This window comes from Lemur catta, chromosome 5, assembly GCF_020740605.2.
Source record: "Lemur catta isolate mLemCat1 chromosome 5, mLemCat1.pri, whole genome shotgun sequence".
Classification (NCBI taxonomy): domain Eukaryota; kingdom Metazoa; phylum Chordata; class Mammalia; order Primates; family Lemuridae; genus Lemur; species Lemur catta.
In genome coordinates this window covers 34849750-34867096 of record NC_059132.1, presented here as the reverse complement: position 1 = coordinate 34867096, position 17347 = coordinate 34849750, and the positions used below count along the sequence as shown (strand labels likewise).

The 17347-nt window shown below is 47.6% G+C and overlaps 1 non-coding gene and 1 pseudogene across 1 annotated transcript; both read right to left on the bottom strand.

The window, feature by feature from the left end:
• Positions 1–11906: 11906 nt before the first annotated feature.
• LOC123639027 lies at positions 11907–12008 on the bottom strand. Its single transcript, XR_006735597.1, has one exon. It is a non-coding gene; the product is annotated as a U6 spliceosomal RNA (small nuclear RNA).
• A 3819-nt stretch (positions 12009–15827) lies between these two features.
• LOC123639029 lies at positions 15828–15924 on the bottom strand (annotated as a pseudogene).
• Positions 15925–17347: the final 1423 nt, after the last annotated feature.

The following is a 17347-nucleotide window of genomic DNA, read 5'->3' as shown; positions in this document are numbered from 1 at the left end:
CCTGAGACCTTGGTGGGGGAGCAGAGGAGAGAAAGACCTGTGAGGCCCCAGGGAGAGAAGCCAGGGCTTACATTTACATTGACCTTGGGTTTGTAAACATTGGCCCTGCAATTTCTTCCAACTCAGTCCCTCAGGTACAAGCCCCAGAGTCTCTTAGGTGCATCCGTGCAGGCTTGTCTTAAGGGACCATCACCGTGTGGCAAAGTGCAATGACCTGTTTCTAAATAGATCTCATTTGGGCTGTGACTTTGAAAGCAGACCAAAGGCCCCAACCTAAAATAGGCAGCCTACTGCCCTGCTATTTTCACGGCTTAAAAAAAAACCCTCCAAAGCAAAGCAAGTATTTTTATCACAGGCCTCTCTTAGAATAGCAACACCTATTTACTTGGAGGGCAGAGACTGCAGGGCCAGTTTCAGTACAGGGTGACTATTCTGGTCAGGGTGGATGAACACACTCAGAGGGACTCCTCCTCATCAGAGAGCCTGGCTCTGTTCTGCCTGTTGGAGCCAACAGCTCCTCCAGCCTTCACCCCCAGCCCAGTGCATACGTACACATACCAGCCCCCACACACCTCACTAAACTGCTGCTGGCCCTCCGGGTCCTGACCACACCTTGGCCTTCGTGCTGGGTACCTCAGGCCTCAGACCCTCGACTTCTCTCTTCCTTGGGCTGGTGGCTCACCAAATCTCAGGAGCATACTTCAGCCATGAATAATAACAATCAATCATAGCTAAATTTGTATTAAGCATCCATTGGATGCCAGAAACCATGCTAAGCATTTCTCATGTATTATCTCATTGAAGTTTTAGGCCGGCCCTGTGAGGTTGCGCTATCAGTACGATTTTACAGAAGGGAAGACTGAGGCTTAGATTGAGTTTCTTGCCCAGGGTCATACAGTTAGGCAGAGGAAAAGCTAGGAGATCCGAACCCAGGCTGAATGCCTCTCAACTGTGACCTCTGGATCATTCTCTTATCGCTGTAGGATTTTGTTGTACGTGAATGATATTATCTCATTTTATATAAAAAAATTTTGGTGACTTACTTATATTTCAAAGTATTATGGGGGTATAAATATTTTTAGTTACATGGATCACTTTTATATTGCTTGAGTCATGGTTATTAGTGTGCCTGCTAGGTAGGTATTCACCTGTCTCCTTCTTCCCCCTCCCCCCAATTGACTTCCGCTGGGTTTTACCTCCCTCTATGCATATGTGTGTTCATCGGTTAATTCCAATTTAATAGTGAGTACATGTGGTGTTTGTTTTCCATTCTCTTTTTTTTTTTTTTTTTTTTGAGACAGAGTCTCACTGTGTTGCCCGGGCTAGAGTGAGGGCCGTGGCGTCAGCCTAGCTCACAGCAACCTCAAACTCCTGGGCTTAAGCGATCCTACTGCCTCAGCCTCCCGAGTAGCTGGGACTACAGGCATGCACCACCATGCCCGGCTAATTTTTTCTATATATATTTTTAGTTGGCCAGATAATTTCTTTCTATTTTTAGTAGAGACAGGGTCTCGCTCTTGCTCAGGCTGGTCTCGAACTCCTGACCTCGAGCGATCCACCCGCCTCGGCCTCCCAGAGTGCTAGGATTATAGGCGTGAGCCACCGCGCCCGGCCTTGTTTTCCATTCTTTAGATACTTCACTTAGGATAATGGTCTCTAGTTCCATCCAAATTGTTGCAAAAGGCATTAAGTCAGCCTTCTTTGTGGCTGAGTAGTACTCCATGGTGTACATATGCCACGTTTTGTTAGTCCGCTCCTGAGTTGATGGGCATTTGGGTTGATTTCACATCTTTGCAGTTGGGAATGGTGCTGCCATAAACATGGAGACAACCCGAAAATGTTACTTCCAGAGAAGGATGGGGATTAAAAATCTGAGGCATTTTTCACCTGATTTTTAAATTTTTCTGTTTTTTGTTTTTTTTTTTATGAACATGATCTCTTTTATCATCAAGAAAGCAAGCACCATTTTGAGAAAAATAAATGGGAGAAAGCTCTCAGTGTCTCTGGCAGGGGCAAAGTGGTGCAGTGGTTAATACTACACACTCTGAAGCCAGGCTGCCTGAATTTAAATCTGAGCATTGCTACTTCCTAGCTGTGTGACACAGGTCATATATTTAGTGTCTCTGTGCCTCTGCTTCCTCACCATGGAATAGAAGCTAATAATAGCCTCTATCTCATAGGATGGGCAAGAGGATTAACATGGAAAAAGTGCTTGAGGCAGTGTCGGGCACCTAGGAAGGACTCTATAAGAGCATGCCATCATCTGACACTTCAGTTGGTTACAAGGAAAGACAGGAGATACAAGGAAAGCCACCAGGGGCCCGGCAGGTGTAGGGAGTCAGCAAAGCAGCCCCAGCTGTCAGTACTCAGGAGGGGTAAGGCCGGTGGCAAACTGGAGAGTGCACGGTTGTGGGAGTGGGAGGCAGTGTTTTTGGACCCAATACTCTATGCAACTCCAGGATTTTATTCGGAGTCTCTTAAGATTTAATGTTGTCACAAATTAGATAAGAAAATTGAAAGAGATCTGCAGAGCCCTTAGGCCCAGGCTGCCACGCTGCAACCTAACTGTCACGGGCCTCCTGTCCGATGGCCCCGGCTCCCCTGACACTCAGTTGCTGACTGGTGAGAGGCACACGTGAGTCCCAGAGTCACGGATGCCTGTGTTTGGAGGAAGGTGTTACTAGATAACCAGGTAGGGATTGTCTTCTCCATTTCACAGATGAGGAAACTGCGGTTCAGAGAGGGGAAGTGATTTGCCCAAGGTCACACAGCATAGTGACTAGAGGAGCTAGAATTCAAACCCAGGAATTTCTGATTCCAAAGCTTGTGCTTCTCTAAGCCTATTTATGAGTCTAGTATTTTCTCCCTCTCTTAACAGTTCGTCCAACGTCAGCATTCTGAAACCAGTTACTAAGAAAAAATGTCTTCCCCGTGCATTGCTTCTCTTAACTTTTTTTTTGCCTTGAAATAAAAACATCTCTAAATGAAATGTGGTTTTCCTCCTCAGGGCACCCAAATGGTTAAATTATAGGTGCTGGCCAGCAGGCCTCTGCCTCCCCTCCCCGTCTCTGAACAATTCAGCGACTGTTCATTGGGTGCCTACTCCACGTTAAGCACTGTGCTAACCTAAGAAACCATTAGAGCCCTTTGAGCAGGAGGGGTGAAAATCGTGTGGAGGTAGAGATGGGACGGATGTGTACGCAGCCCCTGTGTATTGCCAAACACCGTGATTGAATCTTCACAACAACACGCTTTCTGAACTAGGTGGACTTTCGTGGGTATTACCTCTGAAGTGAGTATTACTATTCCCATTTTATAGCTGAAAAACCGGAAGGTCTACAAGGAGAACTTCCCCAAGGCCCCATGGGTTGTAAGAGAGAAGGTGCACCTCACACCCAAAGCTCATACTCTAAAAATTATCCTCAGACCCTAGCACTGGAGTCATCTGGGAGCTTGTTAGAAATGCACAATCTCCAGGTGGCACATACCTGTAATCCCAGCACTCTGGGAGGCCGAGGCAGGAGGACTGCTCGAGGTCAGGCATTCAAGACCAGCCTGAGCAAGAGCAAGACCGTGTCTCTACTAAAAATAGAAAAATTAGCCAGGCATGGTGGCTTGTGACTGTAGTCCCAGCTACTTGGGAGGCTGAGGCAGGAGGATTCTTTGAGCCCAGGAGCTTGTGGTTGCAGTGAACTATGATCACGCCACTGCACTCTAGCTGGGGCGGCAGAGCAAGACCCTATCTCAAACAAAAGAAAAAGAAAAAGAAATGCATTATCTCGGACCCACTCCAGACCTGCTGGATAGGATCCTGCATTTGATAGGACTCCACAATGATCCTCACACACATTAAGGTGTGTAAAGTACTACCCTAACCCCTTCCCTCCTGACCTCTGTCCCCTTTCTATTCCTGTGGTGGGCTGCAGAGCTGCTAGCCTCTCTATGCATTTCCGACTCTGTGCTAAGATGCCCAGGCAAGCTGGCTTGTAGCACCAGCCTTCTGGTCTTTATTCCCTAAGTTCAAAAATATTTAACATTTTGACTTCAAACCTGACACTTGAATGGAAAGGAAATCCTAAATTTAAGTAACACATATCAAACATTGGCATATCATCTGCCTGATGGGTGGCCAACCATCCCAGTTTGCCCGGAATTAAGGGGTTTCTTGGGATGCAGGACTTTTGTTGCTAAAACTGGGACAGTCCCGGGGCAAACTGGGATGGATAGGCACCATCTCCTCCCTAACAGCCTCTCAAATGAACATGCAGGTAGTTCCCACCCCAGCTGCACCTTAGAATCACCTGAGCAGCTTTGGCAAAATATAGATGCTGGCTCACCCACACAGATGAATTAAATCAGAACCTCTGGGGTTAGGGGCTGGGCATCCGTATGTTAAAAATTTTCCCATGTAATTTTAATGCGCAGCTAGGGTTGGAAGCTAATGCTCCTGCCTGAAGTCATATTTTGTTCTGTGTGGCACATTTTTCGGGAACATGAAGAATCAGCTGAAGGGGAAGGGACTGGCCGTGCTCACCATGCAGATAAGAATACTGATGATCAGAGAAGAGAGTAACTCCGCCGAGGTCGCACAACTGGGAACCAGTGGAGAACTGTGATTTCAGGCTGTCTTTTCACACTATCACCAAGACAAGAATATGCAAAACTAATTGCTGATGATAGAAGTCAGAGGAGTGTAGATTGGGGAGAGGCATGAGGAAATTTGCAAGGGTGCTGGAGGTGTTCTAAATCTTGATCTTGGTGGTTGTTGCATGAGTGTGTACAGATGTAAACATCACCGAACTGTGTGTGAACAATCTGCGTTTGCACTTTACCATGTGCACCTCATACCTAAAAATCCATACGCTTCTCAACCTATGGTTGCCTTGCTGTAGGGTTTGCCAATTGACACTGGAGGGCTGCACAGGCAATGGGCTGAAGAGGGCAAAGCCTGTGGAGTCAGATGGGCCTGGGTTCCAGTCCAGCTCATGAACTTGGGCAAGCCACTGAACATTATAAAATGAGGAAGCGATACCTACCTAACTGCATTTGCTTTGAGATTTAAGGGAGAAAGTACATCTCACGTCTTTAGTAAGGGCTCAGCACAGGATAGAACCGACAATCCCAAGCAGTCAGTGGATCCCACGTCAGAAGGATACAGAGGCAGAGCCTTCTTGGTGGAACAGGAGCAGCTGAGGAATGGGCACAGCTAGGGACAAAACATTTATGAAACTTGTCCTAGGTCTTCCTGTCCTGTTGAGCAGACACCAGGAGAGATCACATGGAGAAGCCAAGTAGAAAGAGAAAGGCCCAATGCGTCAGTGCCCTAGCTGAGCCTAGACACTGAGCCATCCCCAACAAGGTGCCGGCCATGTGAGTGAGCCATCCTGGACATTCCGGCCCAGGATGACTGCTGTCCCAGCCAGCATCAGGAGGAGCTGAGCCCAGGCAATTTTCAGACTCATAAGAGATGATACATGAATGTTGTTCAAAGCCACTAAATGCCGGGGTGATCGCTATTCAGCAATAGATAACCAAAACAGGAGTTGCTACCTGGAAGAGAGGGACTCCAATAACCAACACTGAAAAAGTGTACCATTGGCTTAGGGACAGGGCAGTGAGCAGAGGCTAGACAGGCCTTCAGGGGATTGTGATGTCCCTTTATCAACTAAGACAGACCCTAAGGTTAAGAAAACAAAGTTATCTATGGGTAGAGGATTCAGGGCCTGGCTGGCATGGCAAATTTCTAAATTCCTAGGGCTCTAAACTCCCTAACAATAGTTAGCTACCAGATTCCTCTAACTCTGATTTACAGCCTAGACCACTATAAGAGGGGACAGTGCCTTACATTCTTTTCTGATAAGCAACTGCAGACCTTAGCCAGTTTCCTTCCTTATATTTTTATTATTATTTTTATTATGAAGGGGTGGGAGGTTGTGAGGAGAGGTGCTCGGTTTCCTTGTTTGTTTTTGTTGAGACAGAGTCTCACTCTGCCTCCCCGGGTAGAGTGCAGTGGCGTCATCGTAGCTCATGGCAGCCTCCACCTCTCGGGCTCTAAGCGATCCTTCTGCCTCAGCCTCACAAGTAGCTGGGACTACAGGTGTGCCCCAGTGCCTGGCTGGGTTTTTTAAAAATTTCTTTTTGGTAGAGATGGGGTCTCACTCTTGCTCAGGCTAGCCTCAAACTCCTGAGCTCAAGCAATCCTCCCGCCTTGGCCTCCCAGAATGCTAGGATTACAAGTGAGCCACCGTGCCCAGCCCTTAAGCCAGTTTCAACCAGTTTATAGAGGCTGCATACAAACTGTCTTTGTGTCCACTAGTTCACCTTTTGATGTAAAGAGCCAAAATTCCACCTCGTTTTAATGCTAAAACCCCACCCCAAAGTGAATATGGGATGTATGTTATATATATATATGTTTGCCCAATGCACATGTGCTCAGCTCCCCTCATAACTATGTGTGGCTTTTCCCCCAAACCTACTGAATATGTGTGACTCTTTTGTGTGACACAAGTCCTGTGAGGCATAAAACCCAACCTGTCTTTCCCCTCTTCAAAGACAGAGTACCTTCAACACACACCTGGGACCGTTTCTTCCTGATTTGCAAACCGATATTGCCAATAAAGCTCTTCTTTCTACTATTTAGCCATCCTGGTGGTCTTTTGGGATGACAGGATCATTATTAGAACCTGGAAGGACTGTAAGGAAATTGTTATCGAAGGCTGAGTAAGGGGGACTCCATGTATGTATTTAGTACAACTAACTGTTCCCCGTGATAATGTGGGAATAGAGAATATACTTCATGAACTTGTTGGTTTGGTTAAGGCAAGATGTTGAAAGAGCCAACTGGCTCATTTTAGCTGCATATCAGAAGCTAAAATGGATAGACAGATAAACTGAGAAGGGACTCTGCAATATTCAAGCAGAATCAAAGGAGGTGTCTAGCCCCAAACTTGCTGGATTGGAAAATAAAACTGTTTCTCATTCCCACCTTCTACAGCCCAATAAAGATCCTTAAAGAAATAAAAACCTAGGGGGTGCTGGCCACGGTGGCTCATGCCTGTAATCCTAGCACTCTGGGAGGCCGAGGCAGGAGGATCGTTTGAGCTCAGGAGTTCGAGACCAGCCTGAGCAAGAGCGAGACCCCCGTGTCTACTAAAAAAATAGAAAGAAATTAGCTGGACAACTAAAAATATATAAAAAAAATTAGCTGGGCATGGTGGTACATGCCTATAGTCCCAGCTAATTGGGGGGCTGAGGCAGGAGGATCGCTTGAGCCCAGGAGTTTGAGATTGCTGTGAGCTAGGCTGATGCCATGGCACTCTAGCCCAGGCAACAGAGTGAGAATCTGTCTCAAAAAATAAAAATAAAAACCTGGGAGGAGGGGAAGAACCTGGTACCAAAGATCAAGTCCAGGGTGTTGCCAGTAAAAGTGGCCTCAGGGTCAAGATCAGATCCAGGATGCAGCCATAAGACCCTTTTGTCAACTCTCAGAAAGATTTAAGGGTTTGCCAGTAGATCTTCCCCGCTAGACAAAAAGGCTCTAGGAATCCGCAGCCTACACAGGGCCCCAAGCAGAAAAGGGCCTGTCTCAGAAAGAAATGTAAAGGTAGCTTTTGTCTAATGGAGCAGATCATAATTTGATACATAGGAAACTCACAAAATTTTTAATTGTACTACCTTGGACTGAAAGGAATAGAGGCATTTTAAAACAAAAAGCAGCTTTTGTGGTCCCAATTCCCTAAGTGCAGAAAGCAAGCAAACGTGGGCCATTTCTCACGGGAAAGAAGGATGATTCAGAGGCCTGAGCCAAGAGCCAAATAGAACCATTCCCAGCAAGGCTTTAATCAACATACATTTCCCACCCCTGGAGCAGGGAGAATTGCACCCAGCAGAATTCAGAATTGCTGTGGACCTGTGAGCACTCTAGGTCTGCCCTGTTTGAATGGGAGTGTGTGCTGTGTGTTCCCATTCCTGGTCCATGGTGGTGTGACGGGTATGTGCAGGCAGATAACTTGTGTCTTCAGTTCACAGGTCTTTAGCTCAAGAGGAGCCGCACCCAAGTGCCTCATCCACAACTGGGAGAGATTTTGTTGATGAGTAACTTGACTTCACGTCTGGACCTGAGGCTGAACTGGGATGAGACTCTGGGGGTTATGGGAGGTGGGAGGGCTCATTTTGCATGTGAGAGGGACTGTGGGGACCAGACGGTAGACTGGTGGCCAGTCTCCAAAGATGGCCCCGATGACTCATGCCTCTCAGTGCTCATGCCTTTGTATATCCCCTCCCACGTCGTATCTGGGCCAGTCCTGTGACCTACTTTAACCAACAGAAGGCGGAAGAAGCGATGCCATGCCAGCTCTGGGTCAAAGAATTAAGAGGGCCCAGAAGTTCCAGCTCTTGCCATTTGGACAGCCCTGAGCTGCCACATAAAAAGCCTGGTTACCTCGTGCTGAAAAGACCACATGGCAAGGGAGAGTGAGAGACCCCAAAACTACCTGGAAAAAGAGAGTTTCAGCCTTTCCAGTTTGGCCAAGTCCAGACTTCTAGCCATCCCGCCATACCCACCAAGCTGTCAGACGTGAGAATGCCATCTTGGATGTTGTCTGCAGACGACTGCCGCCCCAGCTGACATCATGTAGAGCAGCACTGACCCAGGATGACCCCAGTCGATCTACAGAGTCATGAGGGATAACATAATAGTGGTATTTTTAAGCCACTAGGTTGTGGGATAGTTTATTATGCAGCAATCAATAACTAAAATGCCATTAGCCAAACCCAATCAGAAATTAAAGAACAAGGAAGCCCACTGAAGCTGTCCATATAATCAGATTCCTGACGCAGAGAGTGGGATGGAGAAGGGTAGGGAGTGGATCTGGAGGAATAAACTGAAAACAACCAATGTTGGTCATGAAGTTGGGTACAGGGTGAGAGAGGGATTCCTGGGTTTGTGATATTTGGAATGGGAAGGATTGTGAGATCTTTCCTGAAGCAGGAATGTAATAGAGCAGTAACCCCTCCTCCCAAAGATATAGAAGGGAAATATTGACAGTGGAGAATATGTAACAGAGGGAATGGCTTGAAAACTCAGCAAAAATATTTTATGTCTCTTTAAAACATCCTCCACTCCTTTCTGAGAACTAAAACCTGCATCACTGCCTCAGGCCAGTGGTTGGGAGAGGCAGGGTAATGGTTTGTGTTCTTTGAGCCTGGTGGAGGGAGGTCCTGGCTGGAGGTCACGGATTGTCTTCATCGGAGATGGGACGATCAGAATCATCACCGTAGTTGAACAGCAATTGCCTGAAGCTGAGAAACCACCTTTAAAAACTTTGTATTTCTGCTTGTTATTAGGACGATGGCATTTCAGACAAGAGTCTCCATCCTCCTCCTTTGCCAGTAAGGTAATTAACTTCTCTTTCCTTCTCCTCAAACCACTTGTTCTCATTCTTCTGATGTGGCTTCGAGGACAAGTGTCAAGCTTTCATTAACAGGGATGGCTGGACAACAACCAGGTTTTGGAGGGAAAAGCATGACTTGAGGTTGAGAGGCTTTGGGACATCCACATGGAAGTGTCAAAGAAGAGGAATGTTGAAACCATCAATCAGTATGTAGGGGTGGGAACTGCAGCTGGGGTGAGGGAGAGCTCGCCTAGGGTGAAAGTCCAGAGTAAGATGAGAAGAGGGCCAAGGACTGAGCTCTGAGGAAGCCCAGCATTGCACAGTCCAGCCCGCACAGGAGACAGAGAAGGGCCAGCCAGAGAGGTAAGGGGAAAATGAGGACTGTGCAGGGTCCTGGAGGCCGAGAAAAGAGCATGGGAGATGGAGGAAGTGACCAACCAAACCTTAGGCTGCTCAGACATCAAGTCACAGGAGTACTGAAGGATTCTTCAAGGCTGGTGGCCTTCAGGAAAGCCATTCCAGTTTTCTTGGGCTCACCTAAGCACTCACTCCCTTGTTAGCCAGCACGAAATGAATGGGACCACGAAATGGGACCTGGCAAAGGAGTAGGGGCTGTTCCCCAAGAGGAAATCCAAATGGCCAGTAAACCCATGAAAGGGTCCTCAAACTCAGTAGTCGCCAGGGAAATATGAGTCAAAATCATGGCCTGGCACTCTGTGCCTGTAGTTCCAGCTCCTTGGGAAGCTGAGGTGGGAGGGTCCCTTGAGCCCAGGAGTTTGAGGCTGCAGTGAGCTGTGATCTCGCCTGTGAATAGTCACTACACTCCAGCCTGGGCCCCACAGTGAGATCTCGTCTCTAATAAACAAACAAAAAACCAAAACAATAAAACCACAATGTGGGGCATGGTAGCTCATACCTGTAATCCCAGCAGTTTGGGAGGCTAAGATGGGAGGATTGCTTGAGGCCAGGAGTTCGAGGTTCAGTAAGTTATGATGACCCCACTGTACTCTAGCCTTGGTGAGAGAGCCAGACCCTGTCAAAATAAAGAGGAAAAAAACAAACAAACAAGCAAACAAACAAAAAAAGCACAATCAGGTTCCTTTTTTTTTTTTGCTTTTTTTTAAAAAATCAATCATTTCAATAGGGTGGAAAGTTCCATTTTACACTCACCAGACTGGCTAAAAATGAGAAACCTAATACTAGAATTTGGCAAGGATATTGAGTAAATGGAACTCTCAGGCACTGTTGGTAGGAATGTAGGTGGAACAACATCTTGGGAACAGTTTTGACATTAACCAACCCGTGTGGTTGAGGATGTGTATGGTGTGTTAGGCCAGGTTCCCCGGGAAACGAACTCTGAGGAGGACACTGGCGTGCAGGAGGCTTACTGGGGAGTGCTCTCGGGAACAGCTAGGAGGGGCGTGGAAACGGCATTTCCCACAGGGAGACGATGGGCTGCAGTGAAGCGTACGGAGACGGTGGCCGCTGCGGGAGCTCTGAAACTGCATTGACTCTCCGGAGCCCTGAGCTGACAGAAGGGCACCATGCCTTTGTATTCCCATATCAGTCGGTCATTGCGGAGTGCTGCCCCCAAAGAGGGGTTGTAACTTTTTCCAGTAGAGGGCACGGCTCCTGACACCTGGCGAGCGTGTGTCTTGGTCCTGAGGAAGGAGATCCAAGCAACACACCACAGCGTCCACGATAGTCCTGCACCGTGTGCGTCCCACTGCTTTGTAAAATAAGCCACCCCATCTGGGAGCAGCTTAAGAGGGTCACTGGGCTGAACTGTAGCTCTCAGGCCACAGCTGGTTTCAGGCCATAACTGCTAGTCCTCTCCTCCCTCCCCTCCTACCCCTTCTAGATCCCCGCACCTTCAGCCAGCATCTCTGCTGGTCTCGGTGGCTAACCTGGTGACTGGCCCTGTGAGGGGCCCTGGCCACCACGCGTATCTTAGGTCATGGCTGCTACATCAGAGTGGGTCGGAGAACCAAGAGGTGGCATTGCGACGGATGGCACGGGGGTGGCACATGTCTCTGCCCTGTCTTGTTTTAGCAGCAGCCCCACCTCCTCCTGGTGACCCTGGGCAATTAACCTGCCAGGAAGGTGACTCCCTTTTTTGCCTGCTGGTCCCTTGGTCCCTTGATCTTTTTTCTTTTTTTTATTTCAGCATACTATGGGGGTACAAATGTTTAGGTTACATATATTGCCTTTGCCCCGCCTGGTCACTTGGTCTTGAAGTGACTGGGTAGCAGCTGGTTTAATGAGGATGTCGAGACCTAAAAGAGCCTAGAGCTGTGGGGATGAGGGACCTAAATTTCCCCAGCGGCTCCCTGGGGGTACGATGCACCGCCAGCCCTGGACTCTCGGACGCATCTGCTCTCCTCGCACGCAGCATCTGCCGGCGGTGGTGCGGCTGAACCGCGTCCGGGACGCTGGTGCTCCGTCCCTGCAGCGCGTCGTTTCCAAGCCCCTGTCTCGGCTGCATCTCTTTTTTTCCCTAGCTAAGGTGCTTTTTCATTTTTAGACTTACTAAGTATTTATTTTATTTTACTAGGGGCCATGCTAATCTTCTCTGTATCGTTCTAATTTTAGCACATGTGCTGCCAAAGTGAGCATTACTAAGCATTTTTAATATAAAAATTCTTTACTATTCAAACTTCAATCACAACAACAGCCATAGAGCAGTGGGGTGGGTCGGGTGGGTGGTTGCCAGGGAGAAGGGAGGGTTTTCAGGTCCCCGACTGCTTCTGTCACCCACAATCCCCCTTGCCCCTGTGAGAACGCGGTGGCCCAGGGGCCTCAGTGCCTAGGCCACGTGCCCTGAGTGTGGCAGGCCCCTCCCCGGCAGCCTCTAGGGAAAGCAAAGCCAGTTAGGGGACAATAGGACAGCGACTGTTACTGACGAGCCTCGGCATCTTGCTCATCACACCTTTCGGAGATGGACTAGAATTTTCTAGGGACTGTGGGGTTGAAATGAGATAAAAATGCACCCGGGAGAAGACCAGAAGTTGAATCTGAGTCTACCTCCTATCAGGGTTTCTTGCTTGTCACTCTAGAAAGCAGGAGTGGATCTGCTCAGATGGCGGGAAGGGGAAGGAATGACAGAGCCTTCGATCCCACAGGGCGGGCACCGCGCCAGGCGTTGGCCAAGACAGGCCGAGCGGCCGGGGTTTCCGTGGGACGCAGCGTTGGGGCAACGACACTCGGGGAGCACTGTGGCACCACAGCTTCCAGGCAGGCAGAATTTGCTGCGCCTGCGAAGAGAGAAAGGACAGAGTCAGCAAGAATTGAACAGCCAAAGTGCCTGCTATTTGCAGTCTGTGGGGAGAAGTGAGATGATATTTCTAGATCAGGGCTAGGAGAGACCCCAAACCAGTTTTTCCCCTGGGGCCCCGCTTGAAGCTGGGATATAGGTCACAGCCCCAACGTCCTCCAAAGTCTTTCAGGCCGGCAGCTTCTGGGCAGTGTGGTGTGGGGTAAGTCCAGTGGGTTCCACAGTTATGCCCAAATTGCTGCTCCGCTTCTGCTGTCCCTTGGTCTAATGGGAGTTATCTGAGACCAAATGTCAGTGGTCGAACAGTTTGCAAGTCTTCAGATTGTCTGGGAGGCCGAGGCGGGAGGATCACTTGAGGTCAGGAGTTCAAGACCAGCCTGAGCAAAAGTGAGATCCCCGTCTCTACTAAAAATAGAACAAATTAACCAGGCATGGTGGCACGTGCCTGTAGTCCCAGCTACCTGGGAGGCTGAGGCAGGAGAATTGCTTGAGCCCAGGAGTTTGAGATTGCTGTGAGCTAGGCTGATGCCACGGCACTCACTCTAGCCTGGGCAACAGAGTGAGACTCTGTCTCAAAAAAAAAAAAAAGAAGTCTTCAGATTGGCTGAGGCCCTGTAGCCAAGAAAGGTAAACCCACACCAAAAGTTATGTCAATCCCAGTCAAGATGAACTGCTTCCCCTTCCAGGTAAAAGAGGTCCAATGTAATTACCTTGCCACCAAGGGGCTGGTGGGCTCCTCGAAGGATGGCTGCCACGTCGAGAGCTCTCTGTTAACCTTTGCCGCTGGAAGACTGGACATCCAACAGTGGTAGCAGCAGCCGGGCATGGTGGTATAGTCCCAGCTAATTGGGAGGCTGAAGCCAAAAAGATTTCTTGAGCCCAAGAGTTTGAGACAAGTAAAATATCATATTAAAAAAAAAAAAAGAAACGTGTGAAGTTAAAAAATCTGGCATGGGATTATAGTAAAAAAAACAAAAACCAAAAACAGCAGCAGTAGCTAGATCATCTTAGCGAATGCAGGACCTCTAAGCTTGCCAAATAGTGTCTCCATTTGTGAGCCCATTGTGCCAAAACTGGGGTGGCCAGTGACAGAAGCGGACTGTGGAACTGCCTGAGTCACTCTGTGTGTTTGGCTGTGTGGTTCCTCTTCTGTGATGGATGCTCTCCGTGGACATCAGCATGTGATGCAAAGGTTTCCACACTTTGTGCCCATTCCCACAGTCGATACACATCCCTCTTTCCCAGACCTCCTTGTCCCTGATCTTCCTGTATTTATCCTTCCTGTTTTTCCACTGTCCAGATGTCTTTATTCTTACCTCCGGCCGTTTCCGTTGTCCACAAAGTGGATGAGCAGGTGCATGGCCATTAGGAAGATTATTGTCCTCATTATTGTCTTAAAGGTTACTTCTTTTGGGGGGGGCGCAGAGTTTCACTCTGTTGCCCGGGCTAGAGTGCTGTGGCGTCAGCCTAGCTCACAGCAACCTCAAACGCCTGGGCTCAAGCGATCCCCCTCCCTCAGCCTCCCGAGTAGCTGGGACTACAGGCGTGTGCCACCACGCCTGGCTAATTTTTTCTATTTTTAGTAGAGATGGGGTCTTTCTCTTGCTCAGACTGGTCTCGAACTCCTGACTTCAAATAATCCCCCTGCCTCGGCCTCCCAGGGTACTAGGATTACAGGCCTGAGCCACCGCGCCCAGCCTAAAAGTTACTTCTGAGCGAGGCTGTGGTGCAGCTGTTCTCCGTTGTCAGCAGGTGCCCACATGCCAAGCAGACCCGTCTGTGGATCAAGCTTGGCCTTTTTCTTCCTTGCCAGCTGGTCAAAAGGAGCCCAGAAGCAGCCGCAGGTGTGAGCTGATGGAGGCACACTGCTGCAACATTTGGGGGTGACATGGGGTCTTGTGCAGCTATGTTCTCTGGCCCTGCTTGTGCCTGATCCCAGATGTCCTACCTTACTATGGATTGCTGTTGAGCCTACCTGGCCTTATTGCTTGGTAGGTATGACAGATACCAGTCTGTGGTGGGCAGTTCTGGCTGAAGGGCCACTTAATGCCTCACGGTCAGGTACTCCATCTCTATGAGGCCCACCCCAGGAGGAGTTTTTCAAATGGCAATAGTTCTCTGCTGCAGACTGAATGGCCTTGCTACAGAACTGTAGGGATCTGGGTGGTGATTCTCTCACTGGGGCTCGCCATAAACACGTGGCATCTCTTCCCACCCCAGAGACCTCTGACACCGTGGGGTCTTCCAGGTCATATGGGCCAAGAGGCAGAGCTGCTCGCACAACGGCCTGGATCTGCTGCAACTCTTTTCTGCCCTGGGACCCACTCAAAGTTGGCAGCCTTCCATATCACTGAGTAAATGGGCTGGAGCAATATTCCCAAGTATAAAATATGCTAACTCCAGAATGTGAAGCACAGAGCTAATGCCTGTGCTTCCTTCTTAAGAAAGAATAAGATATAATCACCTGTATCTTTTTCTGTACTTTATTTTTTTTTTTGGTCTTTAGTAGTTTCTTGATATCTTATAAATACTTGTCCATTACTTTGGAGAAGATGTCTCAGCATGCCCCAGACCACTGAAAACTTCACTGCTGTGGTCAGCCCCTGAACTCAATCGGCCGTCCTCTGGAGTCCCTTGAGTTCTTGCAGGGTTTATCTCCTACTCCTCCAGAGCCAGGCCTTGCTCATCCAGCATGGTAACACTATTTCCCTGGGAGAGTGGACCAGCGTGATGTTCTGCAGAATGGCCAGATGGTTCAGTCCCTTTAGACTATGTTATGCCAAAGGGCGGGATGGAACATAACCTGGAAGTAAACAATAAGTGCATACTGTCTTCTGCCCCACATAAAAGTGAGCTGTTGAGGAGGTGGGGGGAAAAAGTGAACTGTTTCTGGTCCTTTTTCTTGTAGGGATGGAAAAGGATTTATAAGCCAGATCAATGGCTGGATACCACGGACTCGAAGCTATGTTAACCTGGTGCAGGGAGATACTGCCTCAAGCACAGCAGCTGCAGGTGGGGCTACTACTTTTCTTTTCCTTTTTGTGGAGATGGGGTCTCGCTTGCTATCCAGGCTGGACTTGAACTCCTGGGATCAAGCAATCCTCCCGCCTCACCCTCCCAAGTAGCTGAAATTACAGACACGAGCTACGATGCCCAGTCCTAATTTTTTTTTTTGTTTTTTTAAAATAAAAAACAGAGGCCATGCTAATCTTCTCTGTATTGTTCTAATTTTTTAGCATATTGCTGCTGAAGCAAGCACAACCTAATTTTATTTTTTTAAAGATAGGATCTCTCTACATTGTCCAGGCTGGACTAAAACTCTTGGGCTCAAGGGATCCTCCTGTCTTGGCCTCCAGAGTGGCTGGGACTATAAGCACATGCCACCATACCTGGCTTGGAAGGAAGTATTCTTGCTCCACATTTTACAGATGAGCAAACTGAAGCTTAGAGAGTTATAACAATATTTATTGTAAAACTTTCTGCTTTGTCAAATCTGTTTAACTCACAATATTTTGCACTTAACCACTAAGCTATTGAGCCAATAATTGTAATTAGAGTTATAGTTGGTTCAGGAAACTGAAAAACAAGATCTGACTAAATTGCTACTTGTCCACACATATCTACCATGCTTTTTCTTAGAAATTTTACTAACCAATCTAATTTTGGGATCAAAAGGAGCCAATTCTGTCTAAGTTTTTGAGGTGGGGAATGAAACACAGTGGAGAAAGTGTTGTTAGCTTTTATTCCTGGCAGCTTTTGGACAAGCTATATTTCCTAAGCTATATGCCAGGATATTTCCTCATTTGATTTTTCCAGGACTGTAATGGGGGAAAAAAAAAAAAAAAGAACAGAGGAAAAAGAGTTGCCACCCAAAATTAAAACATTCCCTTCCATATGGAACAATGCAACTTGAGGCTGCTGAGAGCCAGAAGAGATTTACCTCATGCAAATTATGAAGCAGCCCAAGGAACAGTTACCCTCTGTGTGGTTTTGTTTTTAATTTTTAAATTTTCAAAAAATTTTTTTAGTGGTGGAGTCTTCCTATGTTGCCCAGACTAGTCTTGAACTCCTGGGCTCAAGAGATCCTCCTGCCTCAACATCTCAAGTAGCTGGGACTACTGGTGTGCACCACTGTGCCTGGCATCTTTCTATTGTTAGGCAAGTCATCTCATGGGTCTCAGTTTCCTCATCCATAAAATGGGAATAATAATAGGCTCTACCTCATAGGGTTACTGTGTCTTGCTCATCTCTGAGTCCCCAAAATACCTGGCACAAAGTAGCATTCAGTGAATATATGCTGAATGACTGAATGAATATATTTTGAAGATTAAATAAGTTGACACACATGGTATATGGCAAACATTAGATTCTACGCTGGCAATTTGATAGTATATATTAAAAGTTTGAGCAGGCAAAGTGGCATACACCTGTAGTCCCAGCTACTCAGGAGGCTGAGGTGGGGGGAATCACATGAGCCCAGGAGTTTGAGGATAACCTGGGCAACATAGCAAGACCCTGTCTCTAAAAAATAATAAACAAACAAAACAAAGTAAAATAATAAATAATGTTTTAAAAATAAAAAGCTTGAAAAACACGTATATCTTTTGACCTAAACAATTCCATTTCTGGAACTGGAAACTTGAATTTCTTTTTTTTTTCTCTATATATTATTAGTTGTCCA